This window comes from Triturus cristatus, chromosome 3_2 (assembly GCF_964204655.1).
Source record: "Triturus cristatus chromosome 3_2, aTriCri1.1, whole genome shotgun sequence".
Taxonomy (NCBI): Eukaryota; Metazoa; Chordata; class Amphibia; order Caudata; family Salamandridae; genus Triturus; species Triturus cristatus.
This window is the reverse complement of record NC_140584.1, coordinates 741,735,051-741,752,821: the sequence shown is the minus strand read 5'-3', so window position 1 is coordinate 741,752,821 and position 17,771 is coordinate 741,735,051.

Genomic DNA, 17,771 nt, shown 5'->3' with positions numbered 1-17,771 from the left:
TGGTACTTCCTTGTCCGGATGGATCGGCTCCGGGACAGAGTGGATCGTAAGGTAAGGCTACGGACGGCTCTCGGAGGGCTGTCCGACTCGGATCGGAATCGGCCCCTTGGTGGTGTGGGGGGGGTCACATTTCGTATTCCAGCTCCAATCCCATAAAGATTGGGGTAGGGGAAATGTGCATATATTGATTGATTGATTGATGTACTTATAGAGCGCAGCTATCACCCTACGGGCATCTTGGCGCTTGCATTGGGAACCCGTCCTGGTTTTTCCCTGTAAGATAACCCGTACTGGGCATCCCCAAGGTGAAAGCCAGGCATCCCGCCGCGGGGGGCCGTTGTGGAGATTAAGCGGGCTTGTTGCCCAGAGCTGCATAGTGTGAACTTGTGCTTAGAGTGGGCACCGAAGCGAGAATTATCGAGTCCGTGGACAATTGGGCTCTGGACCCTGCCGCGTCGGCAATCGAACCCAGGTCCCGGGTCTGATCTCTGCTTCAGGGTATGCCTCCTCTAACCAGTGAGCTACACTTCTCCATTTACTGACCTAAATTTACTATTCCAAATCCAATGACAGAAACATATGTAAAAGTGCATATAATGGAGGAGGGGGGAGTCAGAAATACCATTGTTACCCCAATCCAACAAACAATGGGGAAACTGTGCATATTAATGGAGGGTTATGGAGGGGGGCCACACTAACTATTGTAACTCCAATCCCAAAATCATTACCAAAAGAGCAACTTGGATGCCACAAATATAGGGCAAAGTGCATATGTGAGGAATAGTAGATTTTCTACTCTAACTCCAATCTCAGAAATTTTGGGGAAAGTGCATATATTGCGAACGGGCTGGGAGTACTTAAATTTCCTTCTCTAATTCCAATTCAACAAATATAATGCAAAGTGCATTTGGGGAAGAGGAACAGATTTACAATTCTAACTGCAATGCAAAAGAACATTAGCGAAAGGGTATATATTTGGGGATGGGTCAGATTTACTGTTCTAACTCCATTCACACACACTTAGGGAAAATGCTTGTATTGGGGGCAGGGTCAGAGCTAGTGTTCTAACAACAATTCAAAATTTAATTTTGAAATAGTATTTATTCATTATATTTCATTTTTTTTAAACATATTATTTAAATATGTTTGTTATATTTGCTAAGATATATATATATATATATATATATATATTTTTTTTTTAAATAAAGCAAAATCATATTTTGCTATGCAATCCTACAAATAAAAACAAAAAAATCCTATTTTATAATAACATATGTATATGCAAGATATTAACTCTGAAAATATGCACAATTATTTAAAAAATAAAAGTAAATACAAATAAAACATCAATAAAACACTAATATGATTTTAATCACCTAATATTTTATTAGAATAATAAGCAAAATACAAAATATTACCCACCTAATCTCCCAAAACGACTAAGAATTCACTATTAAAAGTATTGAATTATTAAAAAATTAAGAGATAAAAAAGAACCGTATTTCAATTCTAAATTAATAATACATACAATTGATCTCGTCATTAAATCAAAGAATTACATTAACTTTTCTTGAATTAAAATGAATAAATTAACATTTCTTAAAAATGTTTTGAATTAAAGCACTTCCCTCCACCCCCAGTAAACCCCAAATTGCATCAAAACATTTAAATAATCATTTCTAGGAAACTCAAATGTAAGAAATAACAATTTTTAAAAAATAACATTAATACAAAAAATCTAATATTTCTAAAATCTAAAGAAAATGCAATTGTATCAACAATTATAACAAAATTACACATAAAATTAAATATGGCAATATTTTCAACATCAATATTATTTGCAACTTGAAAAAAAAAGTTCTTACATTTGATAATATGTCCAACAGTATTTTTGCAATCACAATATTTCAACCATAATATTTTGGTGAAACACAAAGTTCAGATTAATGTTTCATTTATCAGGGAAATCTTAAACTCTGTTTAATCTTACCACTCCTATAAAGACCTGTCCCAAAGCCAGGTTTGCATGGGGAGCGTCGACAGAATGCCTATTTTAGTTGGTATGCACCTACTTGTGATGCTGGCTCCCATGATGTTTTCTAAGGTCCAAACCTTTTCTATACTAATACATATTGTAAGGTTCCCTAGACCCTAGGTGAATCTAAAATGGGTCTGCTCATGTAGTCCAGTTTTGACTCAACTACTATTGATTAAGATTTACCAATAAATCTAGTGCCTGGAATTAGTGGCTTTACCAGAGACACACGTAGGATGGTATCCCATAATATGCTATCCCAGCGTACAAGTGAGCAACCATCTTACCACCATAGAAATACTATATTTAACAACATGAAGTGGGGTACGATCTTCCTTTTGCCACGTAGCTGAAGATATTGAGATGACAACCACAGTGAGGAGTTCTTCCTGTAGCTTCTAGTAACCTGTGTTTTATGATTTGCTTATATCAACCCGTTCAACCTGTATCTTACATTTGTTTTTAGCTGCCTGGGTGGTCGGTATATGCTGTTTGGGCTTTCTTTGATGTTACACAAAACGATGGTTGTCAATCAAGGTTGATAGTCTTGCATGTACTAAAATGAGAACACCATTTGGAAGTGTGTACAGCATAGTTATAACAGAATTCTGCCATCCGAAGGTGGTTCACATTGGTCATGTTGCTCCAGTACATAGCAGTACATAGCAGCAACATTTTTTTCTAAATCCTGGTTGACTCTCTGGGATGATACAATGTTTTAGGGGTCATGAGCGGAGAACAGTGCTATAGTGATACCTCAGTGTTTTCAGAATGCAGATGAAAGCTTTGATACAAATTGGGTTACTTTGTCTTAAATAACCTTGCGTGGCAATCCACGTAACCTTACGTACATTACAAAAACATCTGACTAGTTTAGCTGTCAGTAAGCTATCATTGTAAAGAAATAAAATGAGCCATCCTTACTAGCATATTCAAAATCACAAAAAGGGTAATGAGCCCATGGTCTACAAGCATATCTGTAGTAAAGTCTATTTTTACTACGATTCAAAGCTATGATGAAAAAGACACAATATACATAAAAAGATCTTCCTCAGGTCCTGCAGGTGTTCTGAGGATGGTGCTTTGGGAGCCACATTTATGCCGGCACAAGCTTTGGGGTTCTGGTGACTCCTGAGCACTCACAAGGGCATTCCTACCCACATTTCTAGCTGGTCATGCTTGCCCAATGCAAGCAATTTTACAGTCCCCTTACTCTCAAAATTCAAATTCAAGATATAGAAACACTTTCTTCCTTGAGCAGTACCTGTGTGCCCACCGAGAGGTGTAGCCAGGGTAATGGCAGTCCACTTCTCTGAGGTCTCTCAAAACCAGTCCTAGCTTTTCTCCTACTGGGTATGGTGCCAGCCTGAGTAAGGGTACAATTGCTGGGGTCTTTCCATGTGTGTCCTGACATTTAATTATGCCAGGCCAGGCCCCTTTGAAGTTAATTCAATTCTGGGCCCACTCTACTCAGCACTCCTGCCAGGGAAAGCACAACACCGCCACACTCCCAGGTCATTGTACCTTCTCTGGGAGCAGTTTTCACACCTCATTCAGGCCAGGCTGTGCATGTGCCAAGGAGCTAATGCAAATTAGCCTCCAGCAGCTTAAGGCTGTGTAAAGGTAACCGCCTAAAAGTTACATTCCACATATATTTAATAAAAAATCTGACTTCAACATTAGTTTAGATTTTTATTAAATATATGAAATAAATCTTTGGATGGAAGAATGTAACTAGCACAGGTCCGCATCACAGGTTTGCCACTCATCAGAACCCGAAGCATTGTCTTCACTGTTCCTCGCAACCTCGACACCTGCATTCGCAAGGCAAGCTCTGTCACTGGAATCTCGATACCGACACATCAGGATCTCGCACAGCAGCCTTGTCACATCTTGGAACCAATGTATTGCTTCTGCTGTGCGATGCACCTTCGACGCAGATTCATGCATCCTTTCACAACCAGAATTAAGGTACTTTTGTTCAGCAGGCCTAACTGGGTCCCCGTAGCCGGCCTGCACTCCAGCGCAGTCAGCATAAACTTTTGACTTTGCCCCTGTTTAGCGCATCCAGATATCCTGAGTAGCGCTTTTTTTCCTCTAGATGCTATATTTCACTATAAACTTTTAAATTCCCTACCTCAAGTTCTACCTATTGGATTGTTGTTGTTCTGGTCTTGTTTTATTTATTAAATTAAGCTCTATTTTTCTAACCTGATGTATAATCTTATTGTGTGCTGTTTTCACTGATTGACTGTTTGAAGCGTTGCAGAAATACTTTACACATTGCCAACTATGGTTTAGCCTGACTGCTCTGTGCCAAGCTACCAGAGGGTGAGCACAGGTTAATTTAGGGTGTACTTTAGCTTTATCCTGACTAGGATTGTGGTTACTGCTTAGCCAGGGCTTATACCCTAGCTAAGCAGGAACCTAGTTTCTAACAATGTTCGATATAAGGTTTTTGTACCTGCCAAAAGGGTGATTTTTACAGGTCTGTGCAGCGGGGTCCAAGCAATTACGTTAAGGCTACACAGGTTTGGCCTCAAGCCATGTGTTTACTGCAGTCCGCAGGTGGTATTTAACTTCCAGGCCAAAGGTACATTGTCTATGCCATGTACAATGGACTTTAAGACAAGTTAAATAAGTCAGTTAGGGACAATTTAACTATGATAAAGGAAGAGCACAAGCACTTTACTCCTGGTTAGCAGGGGTAACGTGCACAGAGTTCTGAAGCTAGCAAAGCAGAAATCGGGGGTGGAAGAGACATCATGCAAAACAGGGTTGTTGGACCTGGGCCTCTCTAAAGGGTCACTCCCAAACTTTCTGCCTCTACTCCACACTTTTGTTTTTGCTGAGTTTGTTTTTGTTGGCCTTAGGACCGCTGCTAACCAGTGCTAAAGTGCTTGTATGGTTAAATTGGCTTATACCCAATTGACATATTTAATTTACTTATATGTACCTTGTAGAGTGGTTTACTATATACCCAGGGTCTGTAAATTAAATGCTACTAGTGGGTATGCACCCCTGATTATGCCACCTACACAAGTAGCTTTCCAATCCTGTTGAACGGCCTGCCACTGTAGGGCCTGTGTGTGCAGTTTACTGCCACTTCGATTTGGCATTTAAAACTACTTGCCAATCTTTAAACTATCCTATTATTACATATACATCATCCCTAAGGTAGGCCCAAGGTAGCCCATAGGGCAGGGTGCTGTGTAAATAAAAAGTAGAACATGTACTGACCAGTGGACCTGCAGCACTTCCAAATTTGGGCTGGCCCCTGAGAAATACTGTCAGAAGTTCAGGGACAACCATAAACTCCCAAAAAAGACCTTGGTTGACTTCTTAGATTATTCCAGCAAGGCATTGAGGGGCTGGGTGAGGGGCAGCAAGGTGGTTGATTTTTTTGGGCTGTACAATCTAATTCTGAGGGAGCACATGTTCAATACCTGTTAAGCAGAGCTGCGCCAAGACATGGTAGATAGCAAGCTTGCTGACCCCAGGAAGCTTGCTGAAGAGGCAGACCTTTGGGTACGCACTAGAGTATTGCAAAAGGTTCCTGGGGGTGACCTCAAGAAGGGTGGTTCAGGTTTCCCCCAGCAGAGTGAGGGGGAGGTCAAGGTAGAGACATACAAGACTCAAACTGAGGCGGAAGAAAAGGGTTTCCATGCCACTTCTGAGAACGAGGGAGTTTCTGGTGGGTGGTTGCTGAGGGTGCCCATTTCCAACCCAGCTGCTTTGATTGTTCCCAGCTAGGACACAATTAGAGGGGCCTTGTCTGTCCAAAGAAACCACCTACTGGTGGCACCTCCACAGAGTTGGCTTATATGGCCTTAGGAATAGGTAGCCCCCAGGGGCAGGAGATAGATCATGACCTAATTTCTCTTACTTGGGGGTGTGCTCAGAAGGTAGACTGGTGTTCCCTGAAGGTGAAAGTCATCACTTTCATCAGGTCAAGGTGAGTGGAATCCCTGTCATAGCTCTGAGGGACACCGGGGCCAGCCAGATCATGGTTGTGAAAAGACTGGTTTTCTCAGAGCAGTGCACAGGTCAAGTGTGTAGAGTAACCCAAGCCCTGGACTGGTAGAGAAGATAGTGGAAAAAGGGTGCTTAACACCTGGGCCTGTTGCACCCCACTCGGAAAGACCACACAAGACAGAGACCCCTGGACGGGCTGGCTCTTGACGCTGACTGCTTTCAGTGGCCTCTCTTGGTAGTTGTCTTTATGGGCAGAGTCACATCCAAGGGGCGTAATGTGCCACATCACCTTGTTGGTCATGGTGGTACTGTCTGCCTACTGGGATGCATCTGTGAGCAAATTAAGGTTCGGTGCTGCACATATGGGTCCACAGGTGAGGAGAAGAGTTCCACATGGTTCAGTCCAGTGGCTCAGGAGAGTGTAGACAGAGGTATCCAATTGATATAGAAGGGCGTAGAACTGACAAGTGCCTCTGCAGTAGAGGGCTGTTGTCCACATTCTATCACCTAAGCAGGGAAGTCATCACAATATTGATTAGTCTCCCCTGGCTTTAAGCTGTAGGGCGTCGTGTTGGACCTGCCCTCTCTGCAGGGTCACCCCTTTACATTTTGCCTTTACCCTCCACTTTTATTTTAGGAATTCATTTTTGTTGGTCTTAGGACTCTGTGCAGTTTACATCTGCTAACCAGTGCTTAAGAGCTTGATCTCACTCCCCTATACATGTTTAAGTTAGCTTATACCTAATTGACATACTTAATTTACTTATAAGTCCCTTGTAGAGTGGTATGCCATATACCTAGGGTCTGTAAACTATATGCTACCAGTGGGCCTGAAGCACTTTTTGCATCACACACTTACATAGCACTTTAAAACATGCAACCTGAATGCAGTTATTTTAAACTGTCATGTCGACTTGCCATTTAAACCCCATTTTTTCCACCATCTTCAATAGAGCCATTTTTGGTTTTGGATCTAATGGCTCCTTCAGCCCGAATGTAATGGCACAGTGGTCGGAACAAGCCAGGGGAAAAACCTCTACGCAGGATACGTCAGGGTTATTAGAGTATATCCCGTCTAAAGTGTGCCCTTTAAGATGCGTGGCCTACCCCTCCCACAGCATAACACTGGGGATTCCTTATTACATTTAATAAGCTGTAATTTCTAGATGGGAGCAGATAGCAATATCATGTTCGGTATCTATGAAATTGTAAGGATAAGCCCTCTTTAATGTAAAGTCTGATTTTTCATTTCAATTTTCAAACTGCCAATTTTTTAAAGTTGGCATTTTCCATCCTTTGGCCCTTGTGTGCCTGCAGGTTGTCTTGGGTGAGATGACTGGGCCTAGCTGACAGTTAGACTTTGTGAATTCCTCCCATATGGTCACACAATAGAGAGATTTGGTGTGCCTGAATGGACCATCTTCTGGTAGGATGGGGGGACGGAGCTGTGCACAAGCCACTTATAACTGACTAGCCTGTGCTCTCCCTTCACACAAAGGGCCTAATGACCCTGTATTGTCACTGTAGCTAGGGGAGTCAAGAAATTCCAGGCACTTCAAAGAACCCCTCCAGAAGTTTCTTGGACCTTCCAGAAGAAAGGCACCAGGGTATAAAAATAGGACCTTCAGACCCACTCTTCAGTTCCCTACTGGACTTGCGGGAGGACTCTCAGAGGACTGCCTGCTGCTGTGACCTGCTGTCCACTCTGCCACACTGTACCTGGAAGGGCTGGTTTGCTGCCTGGAGCTTGCCTTGAACTCTCAGAGGCCAGCCCTAATGTTGATCCCTACATCTTCACCTGCACCCGGGGCTCCAAAAGTGGCAAATGGGCTAGTTGGCTGGCTTCCTGTTCAGAGCCACAGGTACATAAAGGGCCCCCACCATCTTGAACCCATACTTGGACCCAACCTGAGTGAGTCCTGAACCCTCAAGAGGTGTCCCACAAGTCCTGGGACCTTGGTTGTGGTGCTGAAGGTGCACAGATTGCCAAATCCCCAAAACTAAGGACATTTGGCCAAAAACTGCTCCAGGAAACAGGAGAATACTGGGACCAACCTGTTCACCTATCTGCCCAAGAATCATTGCCTGTCGGATTTACTTTGCGGCTTCTCCCTCTATGTTGTTCTCCACAGCAGTAAATCCTTTTCAGCTGTCCTTTGCCAAAGGATTTGTGACGTTGTGGAATTGTCCTCGGCTATGGCCATCTGCCTCGTTCCACTGGAGATTTTCGCCTTACATTTCGGCGACTAAGTCCGAACGTATAAATTTTCTCAGCGACTTCGACCCATGGCCAACTGACAATGGTGCCCCCTCTTCGGACACCTCCTACAGCCCTGCCCGCAGAACTTTACCTACTCAGATACTGTTCACTCAGAACTTCATCTAAGCTCAAAGCAAGTGCTGACCAGGCCTAATCCACTTTCTGTATCCGACGCACTCCATCGAGGCTGGCCATATTTTTCACTTTTGACCCGTTTTCGCGCAACTAGATATCCGAGGGTTGGCCCAGTGATCTTTTAGGCGCTAGTTTTCACTAAAAACTTTGAAAATTCATAAGTCCTGTAGTAGTGATTGGATTTTTGTTGTTTTGGTGTCAAATGATTTATTAACATTTGCTCAAGTCTTCTAAATTGGTTTGGGACTTTGTGTTATCTTTTCACTTTATTATTGTTTGTATGCTGCATACATACTTAAACATTGCCTCTATGTTAAGCCTGACAGTTTTTTATGCCAAGCTACTCAGGGTTAAGCATAGGTCAATTTAGTGACATTTTGTGGTTCACCCTGCAAAGGATTGTGTCTGTTGCTTGACCAGGGATCACACCCCAATCAACCAACAACCCAGTGTGAGAAAGTGCCCTCTTTCTGCATGGTAGCCCCCACTTTTTGCTGAACTGCTGATGTGCTTTGACGGAGTGTGCCCTGGGCTCCTGCCAATCAGGTACCCAGGGCCTATGTTTTTCCCTAAAACTGCATTGAAATAAAACCTAAACCACCGGTCAGCCCCTGGTAAATGGTACCACAGGTACCCCGGGCACCATGATCAGGGAAGGCCTCTAAGGGCTGCAGCACTTATTATGCCACTCTTAAAGGTCCTGTACCTTAACACTCACACACTGCCTTTGCAGGTTGTGTGTCTTGGTGCCAAACAAAGTGAAGAGTCGACATGACACACATCCCTGTGTGCCATGCCTACAACCCACTGCCCTGGCATAGATCAGTCACCCCTCTTTCTGGGTGCCCTATACCAGTGATGAGGTTACAGGTGCATGAGCCATGTACCCCTACAGTGTCCAAGTCCATCCTTAGACACTGTAGGGGTGCTAAGAATTTGTCATTACGAACTCCACAGCAGCATAATGGGTACACTGAAAACTAAGAAGTTTGGTATGAAACTTCTCAGCACATTAAACCCACATTGATATCAGTGTGTGATTTAATGAAAAATGCACACAGAGGGCATCTTAGAGATGGCCCCTGAAAAACGACCTAGTACTAGTGTCCAGGTGAATGGCTGCTTTCAGCTGCTATCACCAGACATGTTTCTGGACCCCTAGGTCGAGAGTCTGCTGCTCTCGGGGGCCTGAAACAATGCACATCCTGGGATGAGGTGCCAAGCCTTCTCCCCCAGGATGGCCAGGGTCCACAAAAGGGAAGCTGTAAAGGCTTACCGCCTTTGTGAGCTTCCCCAGGCCACTTGCTGCTGTCAGCAACTGGTCCCCAATGCTTCTGACCCATACTTTCGGCGGGAGAACCGGTGGGAAAAACAAGTGGGGAAGAGAGGTGCGCCCACCTCTGCCAACTCCACCCCTCAGGTGGGGGAGGCGAGGTGAAGCACAACTCTCAGTCCCCACCTGCATATGGGGGGAACCAGCCAACCAGGGAAAGGCTTATGCCTCCCTCCCACTGGAGGGAGGCATAATAGGGGGTGTACTCACCCCAGGGAAGGGACTTATTGGTGCCAACCTTTTACCTACCTGTAACGCCCATAAATCTACTATTTAGGGGCACCCCTGAACCTTGCTTTCTCAGACAAGAAACCAGAAGAAGAATGACCGAACAGCTGTGCCGAAGCTAATAAGAGGAGGACGCCCACTGACTTGGCCCCATCCTTCCGGCCTGTACCCACCTCGAACCTGCTCTAGTAAAATCCCAGTGTGTCCTGCAGCCAGCAACCTCGAGAAACCTGGAGGGCCTGCCTTCCTTCAATCCCAAAGACTCTCTCTCCCGTGAACACCGGATTTGTTCAACAACAGACTCCAGCTCCGCAAGGATCCTCGGGTCTGCCCCACTCTGCACCCGACGCCCACGGCCCGAGTTCGAGTGGCCTAACACCAAGAGGAGGTCTCCCCGGCGATCTCGACTGAGATCTGGTGACCCCTGACATGGCACAAGCCTCCAGCCGACACCTGCAGTGTCAAACCGGAAGGTCCCACAACCGCGACCAGGAGCTGGTAGGAAGATCTGACCCTATAAGCACCCCTGCCCCCGACATCCCACGGCTTTGGGTGGCCCAACCGATGGTGCCTAACCAACCACCAGCTTTCCAACTTACCTCTTCAAGTGGTGGTCGCACCCAGAAGACCTTCGTCTCCGAGCCTGCAGTGTGTTTGCAAACTGGAGACTCCCCATTGAAAGCTACAGGGCACCCAACGCCAAAACAGCACTCTGCACCCGGCCGTCCCAGTGCCGCTGAGGTTGCACCTTTTGTGCTGACTTGAACCCCCATTTGCCCTGAGTTTAAGTCCAGGAGCTTTGCTCCCACAACACAGTGGCCTGATCGTCAGCAGCCACCAACCGGAGGCCCCTCATCCTTGTTTGGATAACATTGGGTCTCAGCACTCTGCACCCAACCACCCTAGTGCCGCTGAGGGTGTAACAAGAGTGCATCCTTGCCCCGGGGGGGACCCCTGAGTCTAACCCCAGAACACCAACTCCCACTACAAAGTACTTACCTGCTAACTGATAACACTATTTTCCTCCATAGGATAACACTTACTGTTTTTCTATGAAAAGTTTTTAAGTGTGGAGTTGCAAAATCTATGAAAACCTTTTAAAATTGTACTAAAATTGTACTACAAAAACGCTTTTACTCACCTGTTTACAGGAAATGTCCCAGTGCAGTATCCAGGTATACTGTACTGTGTAAGAAAAGCAATCTGCAAAGTAATCTACTGGTCATTTTACCAAAAGGCCTATACAAAGTATATGTACTGTATTTCCAAAACATTGCATTTTCAGTAACAATACTGTAATCAAAACAAAGTGCATATACAATTGCACATCCAAACTGTGTTACAACTGCATTACTACTGTAAAGTATTTATTGCTTACCTGTGCCAGACTTGCTTGGTTCTTGAAAAATAAAATAACTAAAAGAATATTTTTATACAAAACCAATTGGTCTGAAGTTCAGTCTTTGAGTGTGTGAATTAATTTGCTGACTGAGAACAAATGCTTAACACTATCCTCTGATACAGCCTTGCTGCTCGACCACACTACAACAAATAGAGAGTAAGGTGCTTTCTACTGTTACCTCTGCCTACCTTTGGGGTTCCACTGAACTCTGTGTACACTATACCTCACTTTGGTATTGTATATTCAGAGCCAGCTTCCTACACCCGGTTTCTATTAATGGTCCTTGCCTAAGATCTGTAACAACTGTTTGGGCTTAGAATTGTCAGTCTTTGCTCTGACAGGATTCTAGAAAGTTTTTACATACTGTTCTACTTATTTCGCTATGTTTTCCCTCCAAAACAACCAGTGTAGTAGATCTAAAGTGGTTTTCTGGTCACAATGACCGGGTAGACTGGAGTCTTGTGCTTCAGTCAATGTAATGAGCTGCCATGTAACCGCTGAGTGGGCAGAATAGTGTACCATTACAATAAGGTTAACTGTCTCTGGAAAAATGTTACTTCTGTAAGCAGGGCCTGTGTTACAAGCAGATTCAAAGCATTCTTAATATCTGTAACAATCGCCTCATACTTGAGTATTAGAACAATATTTTGAGGAGCAATGATATGGACTGGTGGAAAGTTCACTTGCTTCTCATAATACAATGCTAGAGTTGCATGCAACAGAGAAGAACGGGACAGATTTTCCCATAACTTAGCAACTAGTACTCAATTATATGGCAACAGGCTCAAACTAGAGATGGTTCTATGGGTGGTGGTAATAGCAGAACCAAAAGCAATAGATCTGATTAAAAGTAAAAAAGCTCCTTGTGCAAATGGTTTGCCCTCTGAGATATTTAAAAGTCTCTCAACTAAGATATTGGACCCCATTTGCCACATGGTTAACGGGGAATGTAGGAGGGGTGTCTCACCCTGGAACTTTACATAGTTATGAAAATTCTGATACACAAACACTGAAAGCCCCCAGAGAAGTATGCCTCCTAAAGGGGTATGAACAGTGAAGTCAAAATGTTACTGAAAATCCTGGCCAACCACCAATACTCACTCATAGATTTATTAACCAAGACCTCTACCTATATATTCACCCGCCATTACCTGTGAAGTCTCTATGGTTGAATGGCAGGGGTGTTGAATCAACAAGAATCGGCAGTGATCTTATCCCTGTACATCAAACATGCATTTCACTCTGTCAAGTGGTCTTCTTAAAAATAATACCAAAACATCGAGGGGAAAGGGCATAAGATCTTGCTCTTTTCTCTTGGGCCAACGTGTAAGGCAAGGTTGCCCTCTTCCACTGCTTTCGGTTGCCTTGGCATTGGAGCAAATGGCACACTTGATTAGAACGGATGGTCTAAGGAGAGGACTGAGATGGATCCATGACTCGGAGGATGTGATCACGCTATATGCAGACAATATTCACCTGTACCTGGACGATCCTGCACATTTCTCAGATACTGAACATAATAAGTAGATACAGGGTCTACTTAGGCCCCTCTACTTACTGAACAAAATCAATCTCGATTCCCCTTAACACATGGTTACCTTCCCAGCGGGTAGGACTGCCCACTCCAGATCTCAAGGGAGGGCTTTCGATACTTGGAGATAAACGTAACCAAAGAGATAAAGAAACGTATGGATAAAAATGTGATGACCCTTCTTGCTGAATACAAAGCTGACGTCACACTGAAGGAGACTCCAACTCTTCCTGCTGGGCTTCAATCACTTTTTGGATTTCTCAACTATGGTAGAATTTACATAACTGATTATGTGCAATGGATTAAACTGTTGTATGACTTAATTCGTCCAGATTTGTCTAATAAATATGTGACGATTGAAAACACATTTAGATGCTCTCAAATGTGCGCAGACTTTAATCCTTCAGAGGTTGATAAAATGACCACCTTTGAATTTGGTAATAATAGCCATCCATTTTGGGCACTAAGAAAACACTTTGGCAGCATATGTGTACTTTACAAATAGACTACTATGTTTCTTGTAAATGTTTCAGCCTTGGACATGCAGTGTGACTCATAAGTTCACTCTGCACTGTGGAAAAAGTAAATTGTAATATTACGTGTAGCAAACCAAACAAATACATCCCACTCAAGAATATGTAAACTTTGTTTTTCTTTGTTCAATGAGTAACTTAAACAGAAATGCTGTGTATTGAGTAGGAACATGGCTCGGGGTGATTCTGAAGCACTCTCGAGACAGGAACAGTGCCAGCACACTTTATACTTTGGACGTTTGATAAACAGGTCTGGTGTATGAACAAGGGGCAAAAAAAGGTGGCAGGTATAGGTAAATAGGAATGAATAAGTGAAGAACAGATCCTGGCAATTAACCACCATCTGCTTCTCATCTACCTGGAAATTAACCACCATCAGCCTCTCATCCACCTGGCAAAGAAACACCATCTGCCTCTCATCCACCTGGCACTGAACCACCATCTGCCTCTCATCCACCTGGTAAAGAGCCTTCATCTGCCTCTCATCCACTTGGCACTGAACCACCATCTGCCTCGCATCTACCTGGAAATGAACCACCATCTGCCTCTCATCTATTTGGAAATAAAACAGCATCTGCCTCTCATCCACCTGGCAAAAAACCACCTTCTGTCTCTCGTCCACCTGGAAATGAATCATCATCTGCCTCTCATCCACCTAGCAATGAGATATCATCTTCCTCTCATCTAACTAGCAATGAACCACCATCTACCTGTCATCTATCTGGCAATGAACCACAATTTACCCGGAAATAAACCACCATCTGCCTCTCCACCATCTGGCAATGAACCATCATCTTCTTCTCATTGACCTGGCAATGAACCATCATCTTCCTCTCATCCACCTGTCAATGAACCATCATCTTCCTCTCATCAACCTGGGTGTGAACCATCATCTTCCTCTCTTCCACCTGTCAATGAACCATCATGTGCCTCTAATCTTCCTGTAAATGAACCATCATCTGCCTCTCATCTACCTCGAAAATGACCCTCCAGCTGCCTTTTATTCACCTGGCAATGAAACACCATCTGCCTCTCATCCACCTGGCAATGAACCACTATCTGCCTCTCATCCACCTGGCAATGAAGTACCATCTGCCTTTCATATTTCTGGCAATTAACCAACATCTACCTGTCATCTATCTGGTAATGAACCCCCATTTACCTGGCAATGATCCCCCTTCTGCCACTCATCCATCTGGCAATGAGCCATCATCTGCCTCTCTGGTGTCTCCATCAGAGGCTTAGCATTGAGTAGATCCTGTAATGCCGACAGAACAGGGAGTAGATCGTCAGGCTGAAAGGCACAGATCTGCAGTTTTGCCCACAGTGGCAAAATGGTGTAGACTATCCCGCCATAGTTAACTGGTACACCCTTATGCATAATAAACAGACAATTTTTTGCCCATTCATTTTTCACAGCTCTTCCTGGATGACCCTTTGTTATAAGAGATTGTTCAGCGGATCAACCATGCTTGAGGGAGTAATGATGCTTCTCCATTTGATAGCAACTCAATGGATTCCAGCCAATGTTGGCGAATTGAAAGGTTCTGGGGTCTAAATGTATTGATGCGACTAATAAAGAAACTCAACAGTGGCATTTGTGTACGAGACCTATGTTGATGACTGCTCTTTACCATAATTATGGGCAGGGGCTGCTTTCAGCTGTGACCAGAAATTCTCTGCTACAAAGATAATCCAGCCGCTTTGTCCAGACACCACCCAGATCATGATAGGCTGTTTACAATACAGCCTATCCCAAACCATCTTACTAGGGATTTTTCGAGCTACGCACACTTACAGTTTCTAGTGTTTACTGGCGAGAAGTCCAAAATCAACTGAACTTCTAATAGCCCTTGCTCCAACGGAAAAGGCAAATTTACGTATTCTCCCTATGTCACAGACTCGTCATCACACTAACTCATTCCTACATTCATTCATTGGTGGGGCCCATAACACCAACACTCATATGTCTCACTCAAATCTGTGCACAGGAGAAAAAGCGCTGGACATGTGGGGGTACCTTGTTACCTATCAGGAGTAATTCCTTACATTATATACATCTGCACCTATAGAATCCTGACTTTGACATCAAGGCACTCCACCACTTGGTCGACGGACCAATTAGTTGGACTGGTTGATGGTGATTTAGAACCAGCTAAACACAATTTTAAAGCCTAGGAAACATTTGTTTCAATTCCAGTTCTCAGTTAAAGAATCACAAACGAATTTATTTTTAATCAACATTTTGTTTATCTAATATTAGTTTGCTCTGCATTAGCATTTAGGCGCTACAGAATATAACATAATTCGATTAATTTCAAAAAGACATCAAATCTTTAGGATATAAGCATAGATTTTGCATTGTATTATATTTACCAAAATCTCGAAATTGGCGACCCTCCAATCACACAGAGGATTATTCAAGTCTCTGCGACAATCTCCAGGATAAACTGTCCAACCCACGACATTAATCAAACCATCAGATGGAATCGTTCTCTCGAATTTAAAGAAACCCAAGGTAAACCATGGAAATCTTCATCAGCTCAACGTAGACTCAACGCCATAGACGATTATCCCAGTGAACCACCCCCCTTTGCAGATCAGAGTCTTTTTTTTGTTTTGTTTTTATTTTCCAAAAAGATAAACACGAGCAAATATGCCCACACAGCTTTTTGCCTACAACCCGGAGGCCGGCAGCATATTTTTGACATCAGCATTATCAACTGAACACAGCTTGTGCGCCTACAACCCATCGGGCCGGAAGCGATATATATCAGAACCGTTGAAAGTCCTCCTCTGTGCCCATTCATTGTCTTATTACAGCTGGTTTCGCAAACGTGTGTATTTAAATTCTAAACAGACCAACTACCCTTCCCTCCCCCCACCCCATCTGCCTACACCTAGTGTATTTCGACGTCACCCAGCTTGATATGCAGTCAACTTGGTTGTCGTGGTCCAACCATCCCCAGATGCCCCTGTGAGTCTCGCGCTCCCAAATAGCCTCTCTCGTCACCTCTCAAGATGTGTAACGCATGCTACTTAGATTAGTTCTGTCACTCAGATTATGACGCCCCTCCAGTATCTATCATCCTAGCGCTTCAACAGGTCAGAGCCCCCCGCGGCCATCCAGGCCACCAGTGGTGTCCAGATGTCTGCTGGTCTGGATCTACTAGGCATTAACTCCCAATAGTGGGACAGCTGGTCTTTACAGTATATCACTGCGTTTAGCCATGCCGCTATAGTAGGGGGCTGTTGTATTTTCCAGTGAATTGCCACCTGTCTCTTTGCCAGCAGTAACAACATGGCCGTAAGCTTACGGGGTTTCTTTGGGACTTCAGCTACAAAGCCCAAAAGCGCCGTCAGTTGAGTGACCGGCATTTGCTGACCTGTGATTTGCCGAATATGTCCAAAAACTGCCTTCCAATATCTTTCTGTCGGTGCACAGATGCTAAGTGGAAGAATGTAGCGCCAGGAGCCCCGCATCTCCAACAGTTCGTGTCCTGGTGTATGCCCATGCGATGTAACTGTGATGGCGTTCTATATAATCTGTGAAAGTAATTGAAGTGTGTTAGCCTCAGTCTATAGTTAGGCGACAGGTGTTCCAGCTGCGAGCAACAGTATTTCCACTGCTTATCCGTAATAACTAAACCTGTTTCCGCCTCCCACTCCGCCCTGGCCTTGCAACTTGTTATCGGTGATTCTTTTTGCGTTATGCTGTATATGCGCGTAATGAACTTGCGAGGAGACGGACTTACCAGCACGTTTTCTAACGCAGGTATTGCCGGCGGTGCTTGCGGGAAGGAAGTATATTGAGTCCGGCACGCAGCCCGTAGTTGATAGTACAGGAGTGCATCGGATGCCGTGGGTGTTTGATCTTTGCACATCTGTTGTATCGTTAGGAAACTATTACCCGGGAAGAGATCCCCGCCCTTCACTAAGGCATGAGCCTTTGCTCTTAGCGTTATCACCTTGTCCACTAGTGGAGTCAACAATGGGTTGCCCCTCAGCGGCATAGATGGTGCATATAATTCCTCTATATTGGCCCTTTTAGCTATACCTTTCCATGCCCACCTCGTTGTTTCTACCGTACCGATTTCTGAGTGGGGCCGCTTATAAGGCTTGTATAGCGCCGTTTCGAGCGGGGTTGGAGCCACCCTATCTATTTCTATCGCTACATTAGGCTGGAAGGGCGTAGGGTGCTGCCAGAAATGCAAAAACTGCGCCTGCGCGCTATACGTATAAAGCTCTAAATCAGGAGCACCCAAGCCCCCCTGGGCAAAGGGCAGTGTTAGCAGCTTCCAGGACACTCTCGGCTGTTTACCAGCCCACACCAGTTCGA